The sequence below is a fragment of the Lepidochelys olivacea genome (assembly GCF_965140295.1).
Source record: "Lepidochelys olivacea isolate rLepOli2 genome assembly, chromosome: 10".
NCBI lineage: Eukaryota > Metazoa > Chordata > Testudines > Cheloniidae > Lepidochelys > Lepidochelys olivacea.
In genome coordinates, this window is record NC_140420.1 from 26,496,902 (window position 1) to 26,509,354 (window position 12,453).

Sequence of the window (12,453 nt, forward strand, 5' to 3'; positions counted from 1 at the left end):
TCACTCGACTCTTTGCATGTAGGATTGCCTGTTAGAGTGCCACATCAAGGACTGCATCTTTCCATAAGGAGGAATGTCTTGATAATTAATGGTAGATTTCTAATTGAGGCATGGCTCAACCATTAAATTAATTAGCCTGATTCTGATCCTGTACCATGTAAATCAGGAGTAGCTCCACTAAAGTCAATTAAATTAAACCATGGTAACTGAGATAAGAATGAGACCGAATGCATTTAGTTAACTAGATTAGGTTACCTGCCTCTAGCAACAATTCCAACAAAGAAACAAACAAATCGTCACTTCAGATCAAATGGCAAATCCTGCTGTGTACAGCAGTTCCCTTTTATATTGCAGCAGGTTCTAAAACCACCTGACCTTTGCCAGCACGACAATGTTCTCCATTATTGAAAAGGATATGGTTAGTAGTGCATTAAGATACCTGTTTTCTAGTACATCCAAGCTAAATGGACTTCAGCTTTCAGCTTCTGTAATCATCATTAATGATTTGTTCCATAGCCAATCTGATAAAGAAGGATGACCAAAGCTGTGCTGATTAGATTTCCTTGAATGGAGGTGATTACATTCTCTGCTTTATTTATCATTACTAATTGCAACCAGGGGTTGCTCAGCTTCAGTTAGTTCAGCTGATCCTTTTGAATAGGATAACATAGCCTGATGTTCTCTGCCCTTTCTGCTCTGCGTGCCAATTGCCCAAAAAGGACGGAAACCACTTGAGTTAGGGGAAGTCAAATAAGGGTTTCCTCCTCCTTGAGATAGAGAGAGGAGAGTGTGTTCCCAGGGGAGGTGTATGGGCCACATATGTCTCAGTGCTAGGATTTCACTCATAGGCATCGACTCAGTGGGTGCTCCAAGGCTGGAGCACTCACAGAAAAACATTAGCAGGTGCTTAGCACCCACCAGCAGCCAGCTCCTCCACCCACAGTGCCTCCTGCCCGCCAGCAGCCCCACTGATCAACTTCACCCCCTCCCTCCCAGCACGTCCCGCCTGCCGCAGATCACCTGTTCTGCTGCATGCAGGAGGTGCTGGGATGGGGCATGCTCGGGGCAGGGGGCAGAAAGAGGCAGAGTGGGAAGAGGCAGGGCAGGGTGCGGCCTTGGGGAAGGCGTGAGTGGGGGTGGAATGAGGGCGGGAAGAGGTGGTGGGTTTAGGGTGGAATGGGGATAGGGCCTGCAGTGGAAGGGTCGAGCACCCCCCGGGTAGAGAGGAAGTTGGCACCTAATATTTCACTGTATGCTAGGCCGGTGGCTAGAGAGGCTGTTCCATCCAGGAGTACCCCCTGCAGAGTCCTAATGACTTCTGTGGGGTTTTGCATGGGGCAAGGGGTTCACACAGGTGAAACAGCTTACAGGATCAGGGCCTTATTCTTTTAAAGGAAAGTTTATCTTGAAAGCAGCCCAATTGCTTGAGATGCAGGGAATGATGCGGGCAATGTCTTGTGGGGTATATCTAGACACACACATAGGTACGGTAATTTACAGAGCTGTCAACCATGCCACATGATGTGTACACTAATTTCTATAAAGAAACAAGAGGGAGTAACAAAAGGGTTTCCATTTTACATACCCAGAGTTCTTTCAGTCTTTTCGAAACAGAACACCATGAAATTCACCAGGTGAGCTGTTTATCCTAGAGCTGGAATTGTTAAGCTTTTCTTTTAAGGTTTCCACTTTTATTATTTATTATACACAGTGAAACTTCACTTACCCTAACCTCAGCTATCAGAAAAAGCCTAATTTATGTGAAATGAGGTCATGTCCCTTGATGTGTATTAAACAATTTGAAAACCCTCATTTATCCACATTAATTCCATTTGGATAAAGGAGGTGTCACTGTATATCAGTAATTTTATTTCTTTTTTTTTCTTTTCTAAAGAAAAAGCCAAGTTAATTAAACCAAACCCTACAGTATTTATGATTTTTTTTGTAGCTTAGCCTGGTTTATAAAAGGTGATGTTAATATTGACTTTAATTAATGTCAATCTTAATGTAATATTACATTAATAGCCTGGTGTATCTTTGAGCCTAAGGCAATGTACCGTACAGCTTAAGCTATTTATAACAAAGGTATATTTAACAGCTTTGCCCCCACCAAAAAAAAAAAATCAATTTATACTAAATGTTGTTGCAAAATCAGATTCATCACCCCAGGGATTAAGAAAAATGAAAGACCAATTTAATGACAGGATTTAGTTCATTATTTATCTTCCAGCATGTAAATTATAGATTGTCATGAATTTTTTATCCTTTTGGTGCCCACTACCTAATTCATGTGAAAAACGTAAGCCTATGTTACAAAGAACAAGCTCCCTAGCTCTGTGTACAAGAGGCATCTCCTCTGCCTTTTGACGGACGATAATCTGTCAAAATGAAAAATTAATGGAGGCTCCCTTAATTCATCATCTTCTGCCTGTGTTCTATTAATGGTTTTAAAAAAACTTCTATAACTGCTCACACTGAACAGAATTGGTAAAGTGGGGGGAATGAGAGGTCAGCTGACTGCTTGAGTTTATGCCATGTGCTATAATCCAGCCAATAGCTGAATGACATGTTATTTATTAAATTCATTCAGGAATTGTGCAGATTTCTGCACACCATGAAAATGTGCTGAGATCAAAACATTTGGTGGGGGTACTTTATAGTTTTCAGTTTTGCCGTAACAGAAATTACTTTGTGTAAATGATTATAAAGAACTTGCATGGAGTAGGTATGCTACATGAAGCCCCCATTTTGAAAACTCGACCCAGGAATAGACCAAACCAGGGAAATAATAAGCAGGCTTCAGTTGTGTCCCCTAAAATAAAATGTACATGTCAAAAAACAACTGATTTTCTCTTTGATGACTGATTTTACCTCAACCAGGGAGGACTTTTAGCACTGTCTTAAATAAGGATTTAACCGCTATAGAAAATATGCCATTATAAATGTGTTTCATAGCTGTCCTAGTCACCTCTACTGATGACCTTAAAAATAGGAGTTCAACCAAAGTCTTTCTTTCTTTCACAGCTCAACTACTTTTGGATGATCCTATAGGTCTGAATGCTATGTTTGTCATATCACAATAAATTCAAGGACAACGGACGATGTCATAAATGCAAGATTATGACAACTTCACTACTGGATTGAGAAGCATGGAGAAGTGGAGTGGAAAAATGCTATTCAAACATAAATACTGGCAGAAATAGCACAGTAGATTACAGGAGAAGTGTTTCTTTGTGCACAGTACACATGTATTCCTTGAGACAATATGCCTTTTTTCCAAAAATGGATACATTTTGGTGGGCTAAATCCGGAGACACTACACAGGAAGTAAGATCCAACTCTTTGTCATTCAGAATGCTCATTAGAATAAAGCACTAATTCAGCCATCCTTATTTATAAAATATTGCAAGGAGGAAGGGAGGTCCTTAGTCACTCACTCAGTCACCTGACTGTTTTTATTGAGATCTCGCTGTCTCACTAATCATTGTACATGGTTCTAAGGCACCAATTACCCTATCTTGGCTATGGTTATGTTTTCTAAAGCCCGATTCAGGTCTCATTTACATCAGTGGAAAGATACCCACAGACTTCAGTGGCGGTTGGAGCAACCCCTTGATAAACAGGCTACAGCCGAAATCCTGTGACATCCCCTGAAGGGGAACTCATGCAATGACTTGGCTCATCAGCAAGAGATCAGCGAGGAAGAGAAAATTTTTGTCAAGAGTTTTGTGAATAACAAGAATATGTTGAACAAGTATAGCACCTTTTGTCTGAGGATCTGTGTGTTTTAAACATGAATGCACAGACCTTTGAAACATCCCTAAGAGATAGCTATTATCACTCCATTTAAAAATGGAGAAATTGTGGGTCAAAGAAGTTAAGTGTTTTGCCCAAGGCCAAGTAAAAAGTCTGGGACAGAGCTGGGAAGAGAATACAGATCTTCTAAATCCCAGTCCTGTGCTTAACCACTTGAACACCCTTTCCCAAGTTTGTCTTTTCCCCTGGTTCAAAGGTAGCAATTTTGTCAGGTGAACTAGAAGAGATTCCATCTGGATAATTCAGCCGAAACTGCTATGTTCTCGTGTGTGTCTGAGGCATGCTGAGATAAAGACAAAAGCCAACAAAACTTAATGTTTACATTATTTAATTGTTTTCCAGTCAACAGCAATTTTTATTTTCTGAAATCAGTGGTCAGAATATGTGGCTCCTTCTATGAAATACCAGGAAGAGAACACACATGTGCTGGGAATTTCAAAGGAGACCAAGGGGGTTAGGCACTCAAATACCACTGAAATGCAATGGGAACTGAGTGCATAAATCCCTTGGGTTCTTTTGAAAATCCCAGCCACAATTGGCTACGCTACAGCTGAGGGAAAACAACCATCAAGAAGAACTGCCATGGACAGAAAACTGCCTGCAAAGAACTTAAGGTTCACCCAGTTCCATGAGTGGCTCTGGACACAGGTGACCCAGAGCACGAGTCATTCAAAAGCTCTTGAACAATGACCCTCATGAGTGCATTAACATTCTGGGCATTTGTCACAGGTGTTGATCAACAAAATTTTGAGAGCTAAAGATTTGTCCAGAGAAGTGTAATGGGGATAAATGAACTCCTCATGTGAGAAGAGCGCAATGGCCTTGCTAGGCATTAGTGACATTTGCGCATTAGGGAAATATACTTGATTGGGGGCTGTTTTCTTTACCCATGTTTTATGTATGCAGAAGAAGGTCTGAAAGTTTTTTGGCATCACATGCAAGTGAATTGGATAGCAGACTAAGTGGTTACAGAGTGAGACTCTTCTAGGACTGGAGATACTGGTAAATGGCTATGGATCCAGACTCTTCTAGGACTGGAGATACTGGTAAATGGCTAGGGATCCAGACTCTTCTAGGACCTAAAGTCATTATAACCTGAAGAACATTTTGCAGCCTATGTGAAAGTGAGTTGATGGTCACAGCCCATTTCCCCATAGACAGGTGAACCCATCACAGAAGCCAACATTTCAAAACCACTAGCTGTCACCTTGTTGGCAGTCTCAGGGGTGAGGCAAGGAATGAGCAGGCCATGAAGACTGAACTACTTTCAAACCCTTAGGGGTGGGAGATCCTGCCAGACCACGGTTGGATGATGCAATGATGCCTCCACTGCTACTCTCCATGATATAGTTGGTGTGGGAACCTCACATCTCTCTCCAAGGCTGTCTGCCTGGTAGCTACTATTACTGCTTATTATTACTTAAGCTGAGAACTGTACAGATGGGTATGTGTCCCCTTAAAAGCCAATATAACCACTTTGAAAAAACTTTGGGGAAAAAGAAAATGCAGTCCCTGTGGGAGAACATTAGAATCTTATTCCTACTTGTCACGGTTCATAACAGAAGCCCTCTACACCTTGCTCCCTAGATCTAGTATTAAATCCTTCAGATATCTACAAATTATTATGCTGATATTGCTTTTAAGGTCAAGGTTTAAAGTATAATGTGGATCTTACAAGAAACTCTAGTGATTGATGTAATATATCAGGCACTTGCCTTGAAAAAAAGAGTATTATTCAGCTGCCTCCACTGGAAGATTAAAAGGGTGGGGGGCGAAGAAGTTGCCTAGCTGGTTAAATGAAGGGTGGTTGTTCTCAATGGTCAATGTTGCAATGAAATCACTATAAAAAATAGCAACTGATATTGAACTTGCTTGCAACATCTTCTGATCCCTCTAATACATGTCTCCAGGCAGCAATTCTCTCTTCACATCAATAACCTTGTTACACCAGCTGGTTTCAAATACTAGCAATTTCCAAAATCATCTTTGAAAGCTGCTTTCTGTACACTCTGCTCTGCATGTTTTTGAAACTCCTCAGACAATGCAGGAAATTGCTTTTTATATTTGCTAAAGGTCCAAGCCACCAGAAGGAAGGTTGCTCCCATCTCATGCAATTTCTCTCATTATTTCAGGTGCTAATGTTGGTTTGCAAGCACAGGTATTTGAACCTGATGAACGATACAACAGGAACAGTGAAAATTGGATATTATCATGAAGAAAACATTTTGCTGTAGGAACATAGACTCAACTATACCTAATCAGGCCACTAGTCCAACAATAGCCTGAGCTCTCCAGTAGCTAATACCCAATATTTCATAGGAAAGTGAAGGAAACCCCAGAGCACTAAGATAATTGTTCACCGCTGTATATGGAGAAAAATATCCTTCCTGCCCCCGAGGCTGACCAGCTCATGCTTTCACACATATAATAGTAATACCCTCATTATAATGCAGACAGACTCAGGATATTGTTTCCTAATCTATATTTACAGTATGCACTCAGGCATCCAATATGGAGACCCAGTAGTGGACTATGCACAGAGTTATTATTGGCTATATATAGCCAATCTTTTAAAAATACAGCCACAATATTTGACTTGTATGGTATTGTCCAGGCTCCAGGAGCTGTATTTTAGAAGTTGATTATTTCCTCAGTAGAGGAGTAGAGAGCAGACAAACTTAGGATATTGTTTGCTAGTCTATATTTACAGTATGTACTCAGGCATCCAACATGGGGACCCAGTAGTAGACTGTGCACAAAATATATTAGTGAGAGGTCAGCATTGGAGATGCTTCAGACTCACTTCAGTCCAGTGGCTGACATAGCCTCTCTCAGCGCTAATGTATCTACCTGGGGAAGAAGATCAGAGAGTTTGACTGGCTCCGCCCTTTCCCCACTCCGCTGCAAGGTCCCCATAAAGGTTGCAAAGAGACAGCAGAGTTGCAGGCTAAGTCCCACAAAATGCCGATTGTTGCTTTGCAAAAGGATGGATAAAACAGGAAAAGCAGCAGCAAAGCTTACTCAAGATACAGCTAAGTCGAAGTAAAACACTGCCACTGCGATAAGTGAATGGAGAATGCAGATTTGGTAGCACTTTACCCCCACTTTTTACACATGTAAATGAGTACATAAGTACAAGGCCGTGGAGGATCAGGCCCCAAACATGCAAGTACCCCCCAGCATAGAATGCTGCTCTTAGGGTAGTTTGCTGGGAATGTACCGGAAATTTAATGATGGAGATGTAGAGAAAGCAAACAGCTTCGGTGTATGTAAGCAGTCCCGAGTTTACAATGGCTCCAGTGGCTCCATGGAGCCGGGCCCATGCTCAGAAGGAGCCCTGGCCTGCTCCACTTGCATTGTGCCCTGAGATCCCTCTGGCTCCCCCTGCCCACCCCCTGCTCCTCTTGGCCTGCCCCCCTGCTCCTTTCTGCCCCCTGGCTGGACCCTAGTGCACTTCCGACTCCGGGCAGTCTGCTTCCCACCACCTGTAGGAACCCACCTGTCCTCCAGGAGCTGAGCAGCCTGGGACTGGTGCAGAAGCCTGGCCAGTCTCAGCCTGGGGGGTGGTGGTGTGGGGGGGGGTAAGGGGGGAAACGGGACAATGCGGGGAGCTTGGCTGGGCCCCTCCAGGAGAAGTGCATCTTGAGGGAGCCCGGCCAGGGCTGAGGGACCAGAGCGATTCCCTACCCTGGTACCAGCTCTGGCTGCACTGCTGGCACACAGTTGCCTCCCAGCAGGGCCGGTGAGTGTGACCAGAGGCAGGGCGTGGGGGAGTGGGTTTCTTGTAGGGGCAGTGCTGGGCTGTGAAAGGGAAGGGAAGATCTGTGTGTTGGGGCACTAGGGAGTGGGGGTTTTGTGGGAGGTGCTGGGCAGTTGTGGTGGGGCTATGGGCAGGGGGATGCTGGGCAGGAATGGTGTTGTGCAAGGCGCTATGCATTTGTGTGGAGGGGGATGGGGGGCGCTGGGCACAGTGGGTCTGGGGGGGCTCTGGCCATAGGGAGTTGGGAGGATGTTGGGGGGGGGCTGTGTGGCACGGCATGGGCCCACCCCCTGAGGGGAAGGGGCATGCTGGCAGCACAGGGCCGGGCGAGCCAGTGTGTGTCTGGTACCTGCCGGTTTGTAAATAGTGCCCTCGCACTGGGCCGGGCGGAGCTGGCTGGCCCCTCGCTCTGGGGACTGACCTCTCCGCGCCGTGCTCCATTACTCCCATGGGGGCCCACAAATAAGTTTGGTGCCGGGCCCACAAAAGGTTAATCCGGCCCTGTATGTAAGGGACCTGATTCATCACTGCATCAGTCCAGTTTATGCAGGTCTCACTGCATGAGGATGGTCAGTTGGGCTAAATAGCACAAGAGCTGTAAAGATCCCATCTGTGAAAAGTGGGTGCCTATTTGCTACACTTATTTCAAAGTAGCCACACTGGTGGAAACCCAGAGTGACACAGTGGTCAATCAGGCCCAAGTATTATAGAAGTAACGGGATGTAAGGTTCAGTGTATTGACCCTAATTCTCATTTACACTAAAGCTCTGTCACAGCACTCCAGCAATGTAAAGGGGCCCTAGTGCAGCGGCTCTCAGCCTTTCCAGATTACTGTACCCCCTTTGGGAGTCTGATTTGCCTTGCGTACCCCAAGTTTCACTTCACTTAAAAACTATTTGCTAACAAAATCAAACATAAAAATACAAGTGTCACAGCACATGATTACTGAAAAATTGCTAACTTTCTCATTTTTACAACATAATTATAAAATAAATCAATTGGAATATAGTGTACTTACATTTTAGTGTATAGTATATAGAGCAGTATAAACAAGTCATTGTCTGTATGAAATTTTAGTTTGTACTGACTTTGCTAGTGCTTTTTATGTAACCTGTTGTAAAACTAGGCAAATATCTAAATGAGTTGATGTACCCCCTGGAAGACCTCTGCGTACCCTCAGGGTACATGTACCCTGGTTGAGAACCACTGCCCTAATGTAAATGAGGATCAATCCCTTTGCTTTTAAAATTCTGAAGAAGCCTTTGGGCCTGGTTTCTTTTGGCGTACATTGTTTTTTATCCTAATGTGGCTCTAGTGAAGTTACTCCTGATTTACACTGATGTTCATAAGAGTAGAATCAGGCCTTCTACATTTTACACTCTTTATAATATTGATCTGTAATCATGCAATATCCACAGGGAAAACTGAGTTCAGGAGTATACAATCAATATTGTATTCATTTAAAAAAAGCCAAAGAATTAAAAATACAAACCACCTGATTTTGAAATAAATTACCTTCATGGAATTATATCTTATCTTTAGACTGAAATATTCACAGAAAATTAATGAGATTGTCAAGTGGCCACAATGAAGATTTATGTGCTAATCTGGTGACGTTTTAAAACAATATAAAATAATAAAGAAATGCTTCTGTTAAAAAAGAGGCAGAGATACTTAACTTGAATGGAATCTTTTATTAGATTCCTCCTGTTTAGAAGCAAATAGCTCCTTTGTTTAAATACCCTTCACAAAGGCAAAGCCTCAGGAAACATTTTGTAAAAGAATTCTGAAAGTCAAAGTCATTTTGATAGAAATCAAACCAGAAATAATTTCTCCCTAAAGGAATTCTACTTTATTTTAATGATGTCTGGATTGTTTCCATTTAAACAGCATTTTTTGTTAATTATGATTCACACTGTCCACTTAAACAGTGACTTTTTTACATAAGCTTAGGAACTCATTTGTCATATCCATTTTGTTCAAGTGGAGGAAACAAATATGAAAGGAAAACAATTTGACTAAAAACATCTTCCGTTCATTAAAAAGCTTTATGTTCTAATGGCTGAATATGAAATTCTGCTCTTAACGGCTACTGGGAGCTGGGGAGCTCTCTGTTAGACACTTACTGAGGCATTCTTTCCTGGTAATATAGGCTGTTTATGGGGCTTTTCATGACCTTTCTTTTTGGTACTGCCAACAGAGGAATACTGTGTGCATCTCTTTTATATCCACTTGTCTGCTTGCTCATGGATATGTATCTGTTTTGTTGTCTTCATTTTGAAGAAAAAAGCCAGGGGCAATTAAAAGAGAATCAAAATAAATATACGTGTGTTGTGTCACAAAACTAACACAAACATTAGGAGAATGTTAGTGCTACAGACACAAAGGTACTGAGATAAAATGCCTGGTCACCTCCTCCAGTGCTTGGGTACATTATGAGGTGTTACTGCCCTTTGCTGTAGACATGAAGATGCTGGTGAATTCCATCACCAGGAGCTGGGCATTCTTTGGCTTCTAATGTTACGAGTTGGATATGTTTTTAATTAGAAATTATCTAGAACCATTAATCTAAATCCCACAAAATTTGGAAGTTCAGATAAAATAGATTGTACATCTAAACCCTCCAGGATTTTGTATGTACTAGCTTGGATGCAGGGAGGCATCCTTATTCCCACAAGCACTCAAGCACATGCTTAACTCCCTTTGAAGTCAATGAGGCTTAAGCCCTTCCCTGAATAAGGATGGATTTAAGAACATGCATAAGTGCTTCCCTGAATCAAGACCATTCTGATTAAGTCAGAGCAACAGCTAATAGCTTGTTTATTTCTGGAATTTCTAACTAACCAATGACTGCATTTCAAAGAACCACTTAGCTTAGCTACATATCAATAGTCTCCAGTGCCATCCAGCAAACTCCCAAGGTATCTCACACATGAATATAAACCCCCTGACCAATAAAGATACTGCAAACACAAGCCATCACCATTTGGCCTATATAAAACACATTTCTCTGTGTTTCCTTAAAAAAACACACAAATATTTGTACTGTAGCTAGTTGACCTTTTTCAAAATGAATTCCATTCTTTTCCAAGTCTGAGTAAACCTGAATGTACAGTGCCAGTAGATCAATAATTAAATGTTTTCTTCTTTAGAGTTATACTGGGATTACACCCGGTTTCTGTATTTACCATTTCCACATACACTAATGGTGACTATATTGGAGCCTCTTTTAAGTAATAGAAAATCATATGCATTAACTTTCCCTCAAAGTCACTGCAAATTGATATCCCCTCTAGTAACAGCTAATACGTCTGGATGCAAGCAACGACTGACAAGATTAGATTCTAATACCACAGACATGCCATGAAAATAGAACTAAAATCTTGTTGGGACCTGACTGGTATCTGCATTCACCATAAATCCACATGGAATTATCTGATTTAGGGGAGATGTCTTTGGGATGAAGCTCAGTTAAAACCAACTGTGGTCATTAAAGACTCCTTTAAACAACAAGGGAGGGGGGGGATTGTTAATTCATCTAACAGCCAATTGCGAATGTGGATAATTCTCAATACACCCTCCCTCCCTGACCCCTGCCCTGGCCCCCCATCTTTCCTCCTCCCTCTGCATTCAAAGCAGCTTGTTTCCACCTCCTGCTGCGGGCTTCAGTGGGGGAAGAAGGAACATTGTGAGCACAGGAGAGACAGGATGCCTGTTCTCCATACCTGTGTCTGGAGCTACTGTTGCTTGAAGAAGCAGCTGTAGGGAAAGCACTACTTAAGACCTGCAGTCTTGGGCTGGATCATACCCAGTGCAGATAGAATCTCTGGAAAATTTAGCCGCCCAGCCCTAGCTCTCTACTGAGCATGTGCAAACTGAATTTTTTCTGATGCTCATAACTTGTACAACTTCTCACAGGGACAGCAAAAGGCATATCCCTGGCACTAATGCAGCCTCCCTGCCCCATTTCAAATCCAAAAGCATGGAGGCACCAGAGCTTCCCAATTAAATGGTTTAAGAATTTGCTTGACATGGGAAAAACAGTTCTTTCCCCAATTCCAGTTTTGGAAATGGCTGAACCACTTTTGCTGAAACTTACCAGAAAAATTCAGCTTGAGGCAGACACGCAGCGTGACAATTTTCAGCTTGAAGGGTTAAAACCTGGCAAAATTATAAGCTACTGAAAACAGGGTCCTCTCTTGGAAAGCATTGAGCACCCTTAGCTATAAGCAATATTACCCATTCCACTCACAACATTTTATGAAACCCTTTAGGACAGAGTGTTACAAAGCTTTCATTTTCTATGCAGACATTGATTGTTGCACATGTGTGATAACTACAAATTTCACAGCTATAGGAGATCTTTTATCATAGGTTATGTCTACATTTACACCAGCATGTAGACTATGTATACTACACGCCCAGATAGCATGGCTATTAATAGCAGTATAGATGGTGAAACACAGCTTAAGTGAGTAAAGACACACCAGAACCTTAGATTATATAACTTACACAGCTCTCTAGTCACCCATGCAGTGCCTCCCATGTTTACACTGCTACCTCCTACTGCCGGAGCCTTTCCCCACCACAGGCGCTGCCGGAGACTTTCCCCACTTCATGAAAGACTCCAGAGCAGCAGGGAAAAGCTCTGGCATGGGGGAGGCAGTGGAGAAAGACTCCGGCAGTTATTTTTCTTTTTAAAAATTTATATTAAGCATTTATATTAAGCATTCATTTATACATAGTTTAAAAGGGGGGTAATAAGTGATTCATAGATGTGATAAGTTTGTTACACTTATGAGTGGTGTATTATAGATGGCTGTATGCACATCAGCACAGGGTACTCCAGATAGTTGCAACCTATTGGGCTTTCTAAA

At 42.3% G+C, this 12,453-nt stretch overlaps 1 long non-coding RNA gene across 1 annotated transcript in view; it reads left to right on the forward strand.

The window, feature by feature from the left end:
- LOC311527873 overlaps positions 1–5,683 on the forward strand; it is a 41,782-nt gene extending 36,099 nt beyond the window's left edge. Inside the window, exon 3 of the long non-coding RNA XR_014713470.1 lies at positions 3,025–5,683. This is a non-coding gene — a long non-coding RNA (uncharacterized lncRNA). The remainder of the gene's footprint in view (positions 1–3,024) is intronic.
- Positions 5,684–12,453: the final 6,770 nt, after the last annotated feature.